The sequence below is a fragment of the Canis lupus genome, chromosome 2, assembly GCF_011100685.1.
Source record: "Canis lupus familiaris isolate Mischka breed German Shepherd chromosome 2, alternate assembly UU_Cfam_GSD_1.0, whole genome shotgun sequence".
Taxonomy (NCBI): Eukaryota; Metazoa; Chordata; class Mammalia; order Carnivora; family Canidae; genus Canis; species Canis lupus.
In genome coordinates this window covers 36,282,292-36,299,178 of record NC_049223.1, presented here as the reverse complement: position 1 = coordinate 36,299,178, position 16,887 = coordinate 36,282,292, and the positions used below count along the sequence as shown (strand labels likewise).

Genomic DNA, 16,887 nt, shown 5'->3' with positions numbered 1-16,887 from the left:
CATTTTTCACTTTAATGTCACAAGAACCTTATGAGGTAGATACTATTGTTCCCATTCTACAGATGGGAGAGCTGAGGTACAGGGAGCTGAAATAATTTGCCAAAGCGACAAGGCTAAAAGTAGTAGAGTTAAAATTAGAACCTAGACTATCTGACTCCAAACACCACTTATACCAGCCACAGAGAAATAGATTGATGACTTGCAGTTACTGAACCAATACTGATAATAACAGGCTGACCTGGCCTAATGGAAGGAAGCTGACGCCTGCATTAAAACCAAACACTGGGGCAGCCCCAGTGGCTCAGCGGTTTAGCGTCTGCCTTCGGCTCAGGGTGTGATCCTGGAGTTCTGGGATTGAGTCCTGTGTTGGGCTCCCCGTGGGGAGCCTGCTTCTCCCTCTGCCTATGTCTCTGTGTCTCTCATGAATAAATAAATAAAATCTTAAAAAAAAAAAAACATCTAGATGTTTATAAGTCTTGAAGACTAAATATCTAAATAAAGAGTTCACTGCTCAGTAGGATTAAAAAAATAAAAAACAAACACTGAAGGAACACGTGGCTGGCTCAGTCATAAAAGCACGTGACTCTCGATCTCATGGTTGTGAGTTCAAGTCCCACACTGGGCATGAAGATCACTTAAAAAATAATAATAGTAAAAAAAACACAAACCAACCATTTTGGGTAATCCAAAAACTTTCATTTGGCTCCTGTGTACAGCCAGAGACATGCTTTCAGAGTAGCTACATCAGTCTACATGGACTTGACCCCAACCTGTACCCAGAGCTGACATTATCTGGAAGGGGTCCTCAAAGGATCTATCCCCTGGCCTCCAAACTGCCCTGATTTCATCTTAAAGTGTATCTTTACGATTCTCTGGATAAAGAATGTCCACACACACCTCCAGAAGTTGTGTCCATGTTTTTTTAGTCTCTTGTCTTATTAAACTCTAACAATTTTTGTTTCGCAAACAGTATCTCTTCCTGTTATGGCCTTAGGAAGAAAACATACTCTTGGATTTGAAAAAAACAACCTATGATTCACCCTGGAGTGACTCTGTATGAGGACCAGGGAAAGGTCTGTTCCCCAAAATGTCCCTAAAGGGCAAACAGAGAGCAGCTCAGGTCTCAGGACGAGATCCCAGCTCATGTTCTGACTTATGAAATGTATCCTACCAACTCTTCTGGTTTCTCAGAGCCCCTCCTGCCAACTACAGCAACCACAGGCGGATACCACGGTGAACACAGCCAGAAGTGGAAGCGTGAGTGAGTGGAGAAAAGTGTCTGAAAGGCCAGCTTCAGCTTGAAGCACAGGGCAAGTTTCAAGTAAAAACTGGGAGCCTGTATAGTTACAGCTCAATTCTGGTTCTATTAGTAAATAATAAGCGAGTCACCTATTCTTTCTGGACTCAGTTTCCTTCCCCAGAGCTCAGACACAAATGCAGGGCTTTCCTTCTCTAAGGGGTGAGGTGAACGGGTCAAAGGAAGCTCAATCCAACAAGGACATGGGGGAAAGGATAAACCCATGAGTTGAATCTGACTTGCAGATATTATTAGCTAAGAACAACTTTTTTTCCAAATTTATTTATTTAAAAAAGATTTCATTTATTTATTCACAAGAGACACAGAGAGAGAGGCAGAGACACAGGCAGAGGGAAAAGCAGGAGCCTGACGTGGGACTCAATCCCCGGTCTCCAGGATCAGGCCCTGGGCTGAAGGTGGCGCTAAACCGCTGAGCCACCGGGGCTGCCCTTTATTTCCAAATTTAAATTCGTTACCAATAGTAAAAAGCCAGAAGTTTTCAAATTTAAAATAATATAGGGGCACCTGGCTGACTCAATCAGTAGAACATGCGATCTCAGCGTTTTGAGTTTGAGCTCACACTGGGTGTAGAGATTACTGAAAAACAAAATCTTAGGAAAAAAAAAAGAAAGAAAGAAATAATTCAAATATCCAAGAATTGAAAACCCAGTGTCAGATGGCTTGTATTTTTAAAGGGAACAGTGAACCAGAGCGGAGTACTGGCTGTCACCGACTTTAGACAGGGCATCCATTACCTCTTCATACCTGTTTGCCAGTCTCCACCACTCCCAGTTGTTTTGTTTTGTTTTTAATTTTTTTAAAGAAAGCTCTATGCCCAGTGTGGGGCTTGAATTCCTAACCCTGAGATAAAGAATCACCTGCTCTATTGACTGACCCAACCAGGCATCTCAACCATTGCCTATTTTTTAAACCCTGTGCCATGTTAGTAATTATGGAAATGTAATTTAAATATTTTATTTGATGTTTCAGAATACTACAACACTCATAAATATGTTGAAATAACAAGGTTTCCTCCTAGATTTTCATTTTGTGAAATTTCACTGAAGCTGAGTCTAGAAAGTACTTGTTTTGCAGGTACCTTATGCATATGCTTAGTCTGCCACTTAGGTAATCCTGACTCCTACCAACTTTGGGGTTTGGGGCTCCTACCATGACTCAGGGGGTAGCTGGTCAGCCTGGGGAAGCAAAGAGCCCTGTGAGAAAAGAGGATACAGAGTGGAATATGTGGCCCATATTCCACTCACTCTTAACCGACAGTCAAAGGAGATCTGGGCTGAATTCAAAGGGATAGGAGGACATTTTTAGTCTTTGTAAAGAATTAGATTTTCTACCCCAAGTCCATGTGACACTAAAATTGTATTTATTTTTTATTTTTAAAGATTTATGTATTTATTTGAGAGAGAGAGAGCATGTACAGCACACAAGCAAGAGGGGCAGGGAGAAGGAGAGAGAATCTCAAGTAGACTCTACACTGAGCATGGAGCTGGATGCAGGGCTCCACCTCACAACGCTGAGATCATGACCTAACCTGAAACCAAGAGTCAGATGCTTAACTGTGGCCACCCAAGCACCCTGATGCGACACTGAAATTTTAATCCAGCATAGCAGGTGACAAACTTCAGCTTAAGAGCTAGCTGGTTAGCAGTTTTTGAAAACAAAGTTTTATTGGAACACAGACAGCTATGCCCATTTATTTACATATTGTCTATGACTGCTTTCACTCCACAAAGGCAGCAGTGAGTGGTTTGAACAGACTATGTTGCAAGGCTAAAATTAGGCTGGCAAACCTAAAATATTTACTATCTGCCCGCTATAGAAAATGATGTCAATCCCTGATCTAGCACCCTGAGTGGCAAGGAAAAGAGACCCACCCAGGTTAGCTCAAGCAAAGGATTTTTGTGGTCAGGACAGAACAGGCAATGTGTTGGATGCCAGAGATGTAAGTCGCAGAGAAATCAGGCCTTTATAGAACTAAAACTATAAGTGCAGATCTTTCTAATGGGTCTCTGCTTCTCCCTGTCTCCTCTCTGTCCTCCTTCCACTGCCTGCTGTCCTCAACTGGCTCTGCTTCCCCTCAGCTTGCACAAGGCTCCTCCAGGCTACCTAGACTTCTACATCCTGCAATCTCAAACACCCTTTCATCTTTGGTCCCCATTACTAACGGCCCTGGCTTCAAAGCTTTCCAATTCTCAACTCCCATGGAATGATTCTGACTGGCCCAGACCATCTTTTCAAGTCTACCATTCTTACAGATTCCTGACCAGTCTGTGGCCGGCCCCCTCCCCTTCAGTCAGAGGCCTGTTCCTGGATCCTTACCAGTGACCATGGGACACTGTCACATGGAACAAAATGTGCTTTTCACTCAGTAGAAGTGATAGGCACAGAGCCCTCCTTTAGAAGAGAACGCAACAAGGCAGGAATCAGAACTTAGCCAACTCAACTTGTGAGGGACTGGTCTTTTCTTAAAGTCAGAATTCTAGCTCTCTGGTTCACAACACTGACCAAAAAGCCAAAATCTGAATGATCAACATGTCTGACAGAAGAAGAATAGATCCCACCTGGAGCCTGCTGATGGGTATATGGTCAGCAGAGGATCAAGCCATCCCAGGGAGGGAGGACAGATCAACTATGGAAACTGGTGGGATTTCAGAAATCGCAGCTTTGTCCTATCTGAACCATCAGGGGAAGAAGGGGCAAAAAGAAATCCAGCCTGGGAGAACTTGTCCTGGTTCTGCCACAAACTGAGTGCTGGTATACATGTTACTCTCCTTCTTCCTAATCATCCCTGGGCCTCAGTCCTCCCAATCAAATGATTGGGCTGAATTAGACCAGCGGTTTTCAAACTGCCCTCTACATCAAAATCACCTAAAGGGCTTCAAACAACAGAGACCACTAGGTCCCACCCCCAGAGTTTCTGATTCGGCAAGCCTGGAAAGGCGTCTGAAAATTAGTATTTCTAACAAGTTTTCAGCTGCTGACCTAGCAACACACTTTGAGAAGCACTGGTCTAGCTCTTCACTAAGGCTCCTTCCAGCGTAACATGCTGTGAGTTTAGCCTACTCTTTAGCTTACATTGGATGAAGAGTTTGGACTGTGGGCCAGGAAACTTCTTGTTTGAGGAGGGGGTCTTTCCTAAGCCTGGCCAAGATCACACTGTGCCCCCTTGAGCACCTTTCTGCTTTTGCCACCACAAAGACCCTTTCACCAGTGATTCGTGGGCTCCAGAAATGCCCAGCTGCTCCTCAGCCTGCTGGAAAATGTTGACTTTCTATTTCTCCCTTGGCCAAATTCTGTGGGTAGCGTGGCTCCTCGACACGTAGGCCACACAATCGGCTCTCACAACCCACTTCCTCAAGGTGATCCCATGTCGTTCTGCTGTCCATGATAAACAGATCCAGACTGGGCAGCCCAAAAGGAGGGGAAGCCAGCCTGCTGTGGATCTGGAAAGTTCCCCAGAGGCAGATAGATGGCAGCTGCTTCACTGGCCCAGGCTGAGGCCAAGCCACAAGCTGGGAAGACATCTCGAACACAGGCTGCCAACCAGTGAGGCAAACTGCCCCTGCAGGGCCCAGCCGGGTCAGAGGGGGCCAGAGGAGCTGCAACTCTGAGTGACAGCTGAGGAGGGAGACACTCTTCAAAATCCTGCTAAGTCACTAAGAGGTTTCTGAAACAGGTGGCTCAAATTTCCTTGAAAGCCCCGAATAATCCCCCATTTGAAGTGTGCGCGAATCTTGTTGTCACCACCTAGTATTAATGGGCAGGCACCGCAGAAGGAAAAAGGGGTTTTCGGCTGCATTTTTGCACACTGACTGGCCTGACAAGCTCAATAAAAGCTTAAACAAATATTAAAAAACACACAGAGAGTCAGGCTGGTTTAAATTAACTTCCCAAGCACTTCACCTACTGTAGGAAGAAATTATAATAAAATGTCAGTGCAAAAATAAACCACGCATGGAAATAAAAATAAAACATAAAATGCCCTCTTACAACTAACTGCTCAGTACGATTTAGTTCATAACAACATATCATTGTACATGAAGTTTTCATAGTCCTAAAGTGTATTTAGGCATTAGGAATGTTGACTCTGAAAAATTCATATTTTACACGTTGGGAAACTGTCCCTTTCCCAGAAGTCTTATGGATGTAAACCATTAAAACACATACACACATACATACAACTCTGTTAACTCTGAAATAATAATTCGTCCAAATGGAATATGCTGCTTGACATATGACCGCAAATTCCATTTCTCTTAGGCATCCTCAGTCCTTAGCCTGTTGCTTGGGCTTTGCAATAGCCTTTTCCTCACTGCAAGAGAAGGAAAGAGATGACAGGCTGAAAGGACAGGCTCATCTCCAGCCATCCTAAAGTCTTACCCAGAGGTGGAGTTTTTTGTTGTTGTTGTTGTTTGGTTTAAGATTTTATTTATTTATTTATTTATTTATTTATTTATTTATTTATTTATTTATTTATTTATGAGAGATACAGAGAGAGGCAGGGACATAGGCAGAGGGAGAAGCAGGCTCTCTATGGGGAGCCAGATGCAGGACTCGATCCCAGGACCCTGGGATCACGACCTGAACCAAATGCTCAACCACTGAGCCACATAGGTGCCTTCACCTAGAGGTGGAATTTATGAAGGGGAGAGATACTTTGTAGTCCTTGGATTCACAGGCTGTGGCTTGTCATATCCTTTAATCTTGGTGCTTACACTGAGCCAGATACAATGAGAAATTAAAAGGGAGGAGTGCGTGGTGCTCTTTTTCCAAGATGGATAAGAGGAAGAAAGAAAGCTGAAAAAGGAAAGAGGGAAGGGAAGGAGGAGGGGAAAGAGGGGAGAGGAGAGGAGGTGAGGGAGGGGGTAGAAGGAGGAGGAAAGGAAGGAAGAGAAGAAGACAGGGGAAGGAGAGAAGGAAAGGAGAGGAGGGGAGGGTAAGAGGGGAAGGAAGAGAGGAAGGACAAAAGAGGGAAGAGAGGGAGGGAAAAAGAAAGGCAGACAAGCAAGCACCACCTGCTCAGTTAGTTCATCCTGTAAAAGTTCTTTCACAGTCTGGTTACTCCCACTTGGTTTGTTCAGCCAAGCTGGACTACTCTCACTTCCCAACCAGAGAGAGTGCAGAGGCTAAGAAAGACCTTGTAGCCCCACAAGCCTCTCCTTCCCCTCCAGGTCTGTGTCATCTCTCAAAAGTGATTTTCTGGAGAAGTGCATTCCTGGCAGGGCCTGAGTGGAGCAGCCAGGTACAGACCTCAGCATCTGGCTTCCAGCAAGACTTTCCAGGGGGAACCCATGCTAGCTAGCCTCCCCTTCCTCCAGGGTCCTGTTGAGAACCCTCCCAGAGTGCTCCTGCATCACAGAGGAGAGCCAGAGGAAGCAGGGACAGGGACAGCTGTAGAAAGGGAACAAGCAGTCATTGGACACACTTAAGCACACGCATGTACAACTGTAACTGGGTGTCCCTGTATGTAGACACATGTAGAGATGCATGTAGATCTTTCCTGGTGGGTTCATTACAACCTTCCCAAGACAGTGGGAGTTGACTCACCAGCTGGCAGAGTTCGGACAGCCATGTCAGGGATGTTAGGCCTAACCATCTCTCTAGGATGGACTAGTGGGTGTGGAGGGCCACACAGACGGAGTGTGAGGAGGTCCAGTCCAGAGGGTGAACACAGACTAAAAAATGCAACTTATTTCTCTAATCTGCTTGTGCTGATGCTGCCAGAAACAAATACCAGCAGGCCTGGAAAAAATGTTTCTGTTCTTTTGCTTCGGCTCTGAGCCATCCACCTCAAAGTTGAAGGAAAAGGAAGAGGAACACACTCCAGCTCACTGCACCCCCTTGCCCCCTTCACCTATGGGGAGTGTATGTGGAACCCCCCACACTGAGGATCTGAAACAGCCCCTTCACGTTCCCACAAACAAGTTTCAGAAGCGGAAACTAGCTCTGGCTCCCCAGGGCAGAAATTGAGAACTCCACTCTAAAACACTTCCTCTGCCTGGTAACAATGTGCGGAGGAATTTCCACAAATCCTCTTAGCTGTCATGGCTTCCGCTCCTCAACTTGGGAAAAGGCAGCCTGGGACATTCCAGCCCCCTGCCCCCACCCAGTTTGATCTGCTTGGCTCCCTGATGGGCCTGAAGAACAATGACATACATTTAACTTCCCAATCTTTCCTCCTGGAGATGAGAAACATCCAAACCTGACCAGGCTGTGGAAAGATGCCTGGTCAGCCCAGCAGCATCACCCAGAAGCTGTTCTCTCTCCTCAAAGAAGAAAAGAGCTTCAAGGAAGAGATGGGGAGGACCCAAGCAGTAGGGCACAGCATTAGGGCACGAACGTTGGAGCCAAATAACCCCAGGCCTGGCAGCCCCACCACTCCTAGATGTGTCACGCTAAGGGCTGACATGAGCTCCTATCTCACAGGAGAGGCAGAGGGTCCCACAAGATAGGTTTATAAAGCAGTTGGAACAGCCGGGACACGGAAAGAACTTGATAAAAGTGAGGGACTACAGCCAACCCCAAAGGCCTGCTACCTTGAGACTCCTCTGCTTTGCAACAGCAGTCATAAAGCTCCCTGACCCCCATGCGTGTTCCCGAGTCCCACATGCATGGACCATGGTCACCACACAGGGTCAGCTCAGCTCTTCTACTTCAGCTCATTAAGCCCCTTGTAAAAAATGGCCAACATCCATGGTACTGTCCATGCAAGCAGTGCTTCACACAGGTGCTCCTGGAGCTTCCCATCCATCTCAGGGCACAGGTGGAGTCCTCGGTTCTGAGCAGAGCCCAGGAGGTCCCTGCTAAGTTCTAGACATCACTCAGCCAGCAGGTCACCAGAACATCTGTGTCGGTGCCTCTGGTTTAATTTCAGCTCCCAATTTCAACATGTGCTAGGAGGAATCATCGACCTTTAAGGAGACTCAGTGACTCCATCTGGAAGACTGGAAGATGTTAGGAACTGAACCGTGTCTCCCCCCCCCCCCCCCCCCCCAATTCTTACATCAAAGTCCTAACCTTCAATATGACTGTATTTGGAGATAGGGCCTATCAGGAGGTAAAAAAGGTTAAATGAGGTCATAAGGGTCGGACCTTACACCAGTAGAATTAGTGTCTTCATAAGAAGAGGAAGAGACACCAGCTCATTCTCTTCTCGTGTTTACACAGAGGAAGGGACCATATGAGGACACATCAAAAAGGCCCAGGAAGAGAGAGGTCTCACCAGAAACCAACACTGCTGGCACCTTGATCTTAGGTCTTAGCCTTCAGAGCTGTGAAGAAAAGAAATTTCTGTCATATAAGCCAACCATTCTGTAGTAGTTTATAATGGCAGCCTGAGCAGACTAATACAAAGGTAGTAGACAGAACATGTGCTCTGTGGAGTAAGTGGTATATCAGGGGTGCCTCGAAGGCTGGGCAAAGACAGACTGAGGAGATGAGACTCCTGATCATTTATATCTCACTTTGGTTGAACCTCCACCAATTTTAGCTCTTTTTTTCAACTGAGGCATAAGGATCTTTTTTTTTTTTTTGTCTCAAGGAAGTTTCTTTGATGAAGAGCTACATTAAAACCTCCAAATAATATAGAGATATAATATTTGAACTAATAAGAGAGATCTGTAATTATTGCTAAATTTAAAAATCATATATTTTATTTCATCAGCAATAATCACTTAGAAATACAATTTTCTTGGGATACTTGGGTGGCACAGTCAGTTGAGTGTCCCAGCTCTTGATTTCAACTGAGATTATGATCTCAGGGTCATGAGATGGAGCCCTGTGTTAGGCTCTGTGCTCAGGGGGTATAATCTGCTTGAGATTCTCTCTCTGTGCCCCTCACCCCACTCTCACATAGGCTTGCTCTCTCTAAAATAAATATGTTTTTTAAATAAAATTTAAAATTATTAAAAAAAAAAAGAAATGTGGAGTGCCTGGATGGCTCAGTCAGTTAAGTGTCTGCCTTTGGCTCAAGTCACGATCCTGGGGTCCTGGAATTGAGTCTCATGGTCTCATGTTGTGCTCCCTGCTTGGTGGGGAGTCAGCTTCTCCCTTTCCCAGTGCCCTTCCCCGCCACTCATGCTCTCTCTCAAGCTCTCTCAAATAAATAAAATCTTTTTTAAAAAAGAAAGTCATTTTCTGAAAAAGACACCCATTCCTATTTTTTAAAATTTTATTTATTTATTCATGAGAGACACAGAGAGAGGCACAGACACAGGCAGAGGGAGAAGCAGGCTCCATGCAGGGAGCCTGACATGGGACTCGATCCCAGGTCTCCAGGATCACTACCTGGGCTGAAGGTGGCGCTAAACCACTGAGCCACCCAAGCTGCCCAAGACACCCATTTCTAAAGGCCGCTAAAAATGTTTTAAATATGTAGGAATAAATCAAGAAAAGATATGTAAACCTTCTGTGGAAAATAATTAAACTTCAAATGACACAAACAGCTAAATAAATGGAGACAAAATGTTTTCAGATAAGAAAATTCAAAATCATAATTACATCAATTCTAGCAAAACTCACCTATACCTTTAATGTAATGCCTATTAAAACCCCAACAAATACTTTTAAGGACTTGAAAAGCTGTTTCAAAAATGTATATGGTAGAGCAACTATCCAAGAAAGCCAAGACACTTGTTAAAACAAGTAAGTTGGTGCGGACTTATTCAACCAGATACCATGATTTATGGTTAAAAATGGAGTAATAAAGACAGTGTTCATTGGAACAAGGACAGACGAATGGACTAACTGAACAGAACAGAGAACCTAGAACAACATTCATGTTCACATGAAGTTTGATTTATTGACCAAGAAGAAGATACTTCAGAGAGCAGATAAATCCTGGACTAATAAATGGTGCTGAGACAACTGGTTAATTACACAGAAATAAGTGAAATTGCATTCCTGCCTCATATTATATACCAAAAAATCCATCCTGGGACTTCAATCTGAAAGATAAAACTATAAAATCCTGGGACCCTTGGGTGGTTCAGTGGTTGAGCATCTGCCTTTGGCTCAGGTCATGATCCCAGGTCCTGGGATTGAGTCCCTATTGGGCTTCCCATAGACAGCCTGCTTCTCCCTCTGCCTAAGTCTCTGCCTCTCTCTGTGTCTCTCATGAATAGTAAATAAAATCTTAAAAAAAATAAAATAAAATCCTTAAAAGGCAACATAAAGAGGGGCACTTGGGTGGCTCAGTCAGTTAAGCATCCACCTCTTGATTTTGTTTTTTTTGTTTTTGTTTTTTTTTTTTTTTTTATTTATGATAGTCACAGAGAGAGAGAGAGAGAGAGAGGCAGAGACACAGGCAGAGGGAGAAGCAGGCTCCATGCACCGGGAGCCTGACGTGGGATTCGATCCCGGGTCTCCAGGATCGCGCCCTGGGCCAAAGGCAGGCACCAAACCGCTGCGCCACCCAGGGATCCCCACCTCTTGATTTTGGCTCAGGACATGATCTCACCAGTTATGAGATCAGTCAAGCCCCATGTCAGGCTCCACACTCAGGAGGGAGTCTGCTTGAAATTTTCTCTCTCCCTCTCAAACGTGCTCACTCTCACTCTCTAAAATAAATAAATAAATCTTTTTAAAAAGACAACATAATGAAATATTTTTATATGCTCAAGGATTGAGAGGAGTTTCTAACAAAGAACAAAAAGCCCAGGGGGACCTGGGTGGCTCACTTGGTTAAGCACCAGACTCTTGATTTCAGCTCAGGTTGTGATCTCAGGGTGGTGAGACTGAGTCCTTGTGTGGCTCTGCGTGAGCCTGCTTAAGATTCTCTCTATTCAAAAAAAGAAAAAGAAAAAAAAGATTATCTCTCTCCCTCTTCCCCTTTGCCCCCTCACCTATTTGTATGCGTGTGTTCTTTCTCTAAAAAACCAAAACAAAACAAAATAAAACACCCAAATGATAAAGGAAACAACTAATAAAAACAACCACATTTGAAAAAGAGAAAAGATAATAGGAATGATTTAAGGATTAATTTAGAGAGTATATAAAGCACTTCTATAAATCAAAAGGAAAAATCAAAAATAAATTAGAGGTGCCTACATAGCACAGGTGATTAAATATCCAACTCTTCATTTTTATCTCAGGTCATGATCTCAGGGTCTCAGGGTTGTGAGACTGAACCCCTTGTTGGGCTTTTGCTGGGTATGGAGCCTGCTAAAGATTTTCTCTTTCCCTACCCTCACACACACACTCTCTCTCATAAATAAATAAATAAATAAATAAATAAATAAATAAATAAATAACATGAGCAAAAGCCTTAAGCAAGTATTTCACAGAAGAAGAAACACAAACAGCATATCAACATGTAAAAATATGCTCAGCCTCATTAGTCATCAGAGAAATGCACATTAAAGCTTGGATGGGATACTCTCTCACATCACATTTTCTTTTTTTTCTTAAAGATTTTATGTATTTGAGAGAGAGAGAGAGCACAAGCAGAGAGGAGGGGCAGAAGGAGAGGAAGAGGGACAAGCAGACACCCTGCTGAGCATGGAGTCAAGGAGTGGCTCCGGCTCTGCATAGGGCTCTATGTGAGGCTCAATCCCAGGACCCTGAGATCATGACCTGAGCTGAAGTCAACCACTTAACTGACTGAGCCATCCAAGAGCCCCTCTCACCAGGTCTTACCACTCCTACTCCTTTGTACCCACTACACTGACTACAAATAGAAAGTTGGTCAATCCAGGTCCTGAACAAAATGTGGAGCATCAGGAACTGCCATCTACTGCTGATGGTAACATAAACTGGTAATACCCTTTTGAAAAAAGTTTGGCCTTACCTAACAAAGATTAATACGCACATTTTCTATCATTCAGCAATTCCACTTGTGTGTTAGGTATCCCAGATAAACTCCTGCCCAAGGGTTCCAGGCGACATATACAGAGGTTCTTAGCAGAGCTGTTAGGCAGATCCAGGGCCTGAGGGAGGAAGAGAGGCTCTGAGGGCACAAAAGGAAAGGTGGCATTCGGCTCAAGGTTGCTAAAGCCTGGTGCCTCTAATATTGCACCCATGATGTCTACGGGGGTAGGGCTTGAATAGTGGCTCCCCAAAAGACAGGCACATGTCTTAACACCTCTGAATGAGATCTTATTTGGAAAAAAAAGTCTTTGAAGATGTAATTAAGTTAAAGATCTGGAGATGAGATCATTCAGGATAATATGGGTGGGCCCAAATTCAGTAATAAGCAACCTTATGGGAAATACACAGAACAGAGACACTCGGAAAGAAAGGGAAGGTCATGTGAAGACAGAGGCAGGGACTGGAGTGATAGAGCCACCAGCCATAAGCCAAGCAACACCTGGAGCCATCAGAAGCTACAAAAAGCAAGAAAGGATCTTCTCCTGGACGCTTTAAATGGAATGTGGCCCTGAAGACATCTTAATTACAGACTTCCAATCTCCACAACTGAGAGAGAATAAATTTCTGTTGTTTTAAACCATCCCATTTGTGGTCATTTGCTAAGACAGCTACAGGAAAATAACAGTGTCTCTCTTGCCTCACTATAGCCCCACCTCTGTTGTTTGAAAGAGTAAAAAGAGGAAACCTAATATTCATCAACAGTAGAATAAATTGTGGAGTTACCTTACAATGGAACATTATAATCAAATGAATGAACTGCAACAACATGGGTCAACTTGAATGAATCTCAAAGAAATGGTGAGTGAAGAGGCAAATCAGAGAAAACTATAAATATGATTCTATTTATATACATTTCAGTATATGTGCTGCTGAAGCCAGCACTTTATATACATTTCAAAAGGAAACAATGTATTATTTAGGTTTCTATGCACAGATAGTCAAGCTATAAAGAAAAGCAAGTGATTAACCAAAATAGTGATTATTTCTGGGAGGGAGTGATTGGAAGAAGGTACTCAGGGTATATAAGGTTGTGGGATTAAAGCTGGGTAAAGCAGTATTTCTTCTTTGTGTGTAGAGTGCAAACTTGTATAGATTTTGTGACATCTTTGTATAGAATTATAATAAAAATTAATAAAGAGAGATACCTGCATGGCTCAGCAGTTTAGCGCCTGCCTTCAGCCCAGGACATGATCCTGGGGACCCGGGATCGAGTCCCACATTGGGCTCCCTGCATGGAGCCTGCTTCTCCCTCTGCCTATGTCTCTGCCTCTCTATGTGTGTCTCTCATGAATAAATAAATAAATAAATAAATAAATAAATAAATAAATAAATAAATCTTTAATTTAAAAAATCAACAAATAAAGTATAGGCTTATGAAAATTAATCTTGCCAATGTGCTGGTTCTTCTCAGATGAAAGCTTCCTTAAGATATGGGCTAGCTAGGAACACCTGGGTGGCTCAGCTCAGGTCGTGATCCCAGGGTCCTGGGATGGAGTCCTGCATCAGGCTCCCTGCAGGAAGCCTGCTTCTCCCTCTACCTAAGTCTCTTCCTCTCTCTGTGTGTCTCTCACAAATAAATAAATAAAATATATATTAAAAAAAAAAGATATGGGCTAATTCAGAAGTCATGCCACCAGGGATGCCTGGGTAGCTTATGCAGTTAGGCCTTCCATTTTTGGTTTGGCTCAGGTTGTGATCTCAGGGTGGTAAGATTGAGCCCCATATTGGGCTCTGCACTCAGCAGGGAGCCCGCTTGAGATTCTCTTTCCCTCTGCCTCTCCCCCTGCCCTTGGGTCACTTCTCTCTCAAAAAATTTTAAAAATTAAAAAAAAAAAAAGTCATTCAGTCAGGCATAGACATAGACATATCTGTACCAAGTTCTAAGGATGGCAAACCAGGCTTGGGGCTCCAAAATTTGTAGGGAAAAATAGTGAGAGCTGAGCCAAGAGAAAGAACATACACTGACTTACTTGCAAAATTAACCTGCAAACTGAAATGTGTTTAAGGGCCAGGACATTTTTGCTACTCAAAGCCTGAAAGCTTTAGATGACTCATAAAGGGATAAATCTACCAACTGGATAAATTCCATCCAGCAAAAGATGGAGGATTGAACACATGTATTTAACACACCAAAGAGCACCCCGGTGGCTCAGCAGTTTAGCGGTTTAGCGCCGCCTTCAGCCCAGGGCCTGATCCTGGAGACCGGGGATCGAGTTGCACGTTGGGCTCCCTGCATAGAGCCTGCTTCTCCCTCTGCCTGTGTCTCTGCCTCTCTCTTTGGGTCTCTCATGAATAAATAAAATCTTAAAAAAACAAAAAAATACCAAAGCCCACCAAAACAAAACAGATTTTTTTTTGAAATACATAAACCTTGAAGGACAACAGCAAAAAGAAATAAAATATCCTAGCACCAAGAAAAAGAAAGAAGGAATATTCACATCTTGATGAACACTGAGTAATGTGCAGAATTGTTGAATCAATACCTTGTATACCTGAAGATAATATGATACTGTATGCTAACTATACTGGAAAAAAAATAAATGAAGACTTAAAAAGAAAAAAAAAAGAAAGAAAATGAAAGCTAGAAAGCAGATGAACTAGTGGTCACTAATTTTGCAGGCCCCAGAAAGTTGAGCCCTAAGCCAACGGTGTAGGTTCAGGAGGGACAGCACCAAGTATCTCTGGAAGCGGGGGCAAAGATGGAGCCTACACGCAGGAGAATGGGTTGAAAGGCTGTTGACAGTGCAGCCAGATCCCATTCCTTCCCATTCCCCGGGAGGTCCCAGGTCTGCCCTCCCTGAGGCTGGCCCACAGGACACTGGAGGTTTACTCTCTGAAGAAGGAAACACAGAGTGTCTGTTTCCTGGGGGCAGCAACACAGCAGACAACAGTGGGATTAAATCGATGTTTATATACCCTGTGCAGAGACACACCCTAGCCCTCTGCTCTGCATGGGTTCCCCAGAAGGCTGGCAGCCAGGCGAGCTAAGTGTAGTAATTAGTTCCCTAAAGAGCTCAATACTTGTCAGCTCTCATTACTGTGTCATTAGTATGTCTCCTTCCCTGGGTTCCATAGCTGAGTACCCAGACACTCACCCAGACCTTCCAAACATATTTTCTTCCATATTTCCCAATGGTTCCCCCAACTCAGGGAGACACTCTCCTCTGACCCCATCCTCACCGACCCCCCTTTCCTAATTTCAACAATAAAATATACTGGTTAAATTAGGTGGTATCCCCTCAGACAGGCTAAGGGCCTGACTACCCTTCCCTCCCCTTGGTTAGCTCAATTCAGGCTCAACTCAGACTCCCACGCTGATGCTACTATGGGCCACAGGGGATTCCTCTCTCACCTTCTTCTAGCCTTACACTGGAAGAAGGTTTTCTGGAAAGTTGGGGGAGATATGACAAGTCCCCAAGGGTCCTGAACCCTGGAGTGAGAAATGGAACCAGGGCAGAGTCTGATCTTCACAGGCCATTCCTGATATCTTGTTGGTCACACCCAGGGTATATAGGTGATGGGTATCCATTCCCCCAAGCAAGGGAGAAATCAAACAACTGCTTTGAGACTGTCAAAAGAGAGGAGAAAAAGCAAGAGCAGTTTCTGTGTTTTCTAAATCTGAAATGCAAACCTCAGTGTCCTCTGCTCATGCCAACCCATTGCTGCCAACACCAGCAGAAATTAGAATGCAACTGTGTCTAAGTGCCTTCTAAGAGGTATGGCAATGAAACTGTTTCACACAAAATGCAGTGGCTTCCAGACTATTGGGAGGCCAGGAATAGGGTTCGGGTGGCTCACGGTCCTACCCAGGATGACACCCAGATCCCGCTAACCTGTCTCAAAGGGCTTCACTGGGACTGTTGGCCCCTTCCCTCTGATTCACAGATTTGCTTGAGTGGCGTGCTCCCTAAGTCAGCAAGAGCCCTAACTGACTTAGCACCTCCCAACAGAGCCCCCATAATGAGTGAGGAAAAAGAGCAGAAATACTCCTTAGAAACCCAAGAGGAATTCTGAAAAGATCCTCCACACCTGCCTCCTCCCTGCTCCAAACTCAACTGTCATCAGCTCAAGCCACAGAGCCTTCATCCCTGGGGAGCCTCCACTGCCATTCTTCCCTGAGGGTCCCACACAGCCAGACAAGAAAGCATTCCTTTTGGGGGGCCAGGAGGAAGTGGGCCCAGCCCCGCCAGGCAGGAGGGGAAAAGGATTCCATTCCCATTGTTCTCACCCAGACTGCCCAACAATGGGAGAAGGAGCCGGAGGAAGGAGGCGCCTTGAGAGTCTGTCTGACCTGCCGGAGCTGCACTGACTGGGGCCTTTCAATCTCCCGAACAGTTGTCGTGTCTTCTCCCTCCCTCCTTTCCCTAGATTTCCCCCACCCCTCTCTTTCCAGTCCCCACCCTCTACCCCTTCAGTCTGCAGACTGGGGACAGGGGGACCCCAAGGCTACCACCTGTGGCCAGCCCCTGCTTGCCTCTCAGCTCTCTGTAGCATTCTTTCTTGCACACCATAGCCACAACCAAGATTTAAAATCTGAACCCCCGGGGCCCCTGTTTGGGACGCCTGGGTGGCTCAGTCAGTTATGCTGCTGCCTTCCGCTTGATAGCCGGATAGCCCGAGCATCTCATAGGGGCTCCTGCTCAGCGGGGAGCTGCTTCTCCCTCTGCCCCTCCTCCTTGCTCATGCTGTCTCACTCTCTAATAAAT

At 44.7% G+C, this 16,887-nt stretch overlaps 1 long non-coding RNA gene across 1 annotated transcript; it reads right to left on the bottom strand.

The window, feature by feature from the left end:
* Positions 1-10,937: 10,937 nt before the first annotated feature.
* LOC111094596 lies at positions 10,938-16,374 on the bottom strand. Its single transcript, XR_005354980.1, has 3 exons — positions 16,238-16,374; positions 12,123-12,240; positions 10,938-11,093 (listed from the first exon to the last, which is right to left on the bottom strand). It is a non-coding gene; the product is annotated as an uncharacterized LOC111094596 (long non-coding RNA).
* Between the last annotated feature and the right edge of the window lie 513 nt (positions 16,375-16,887).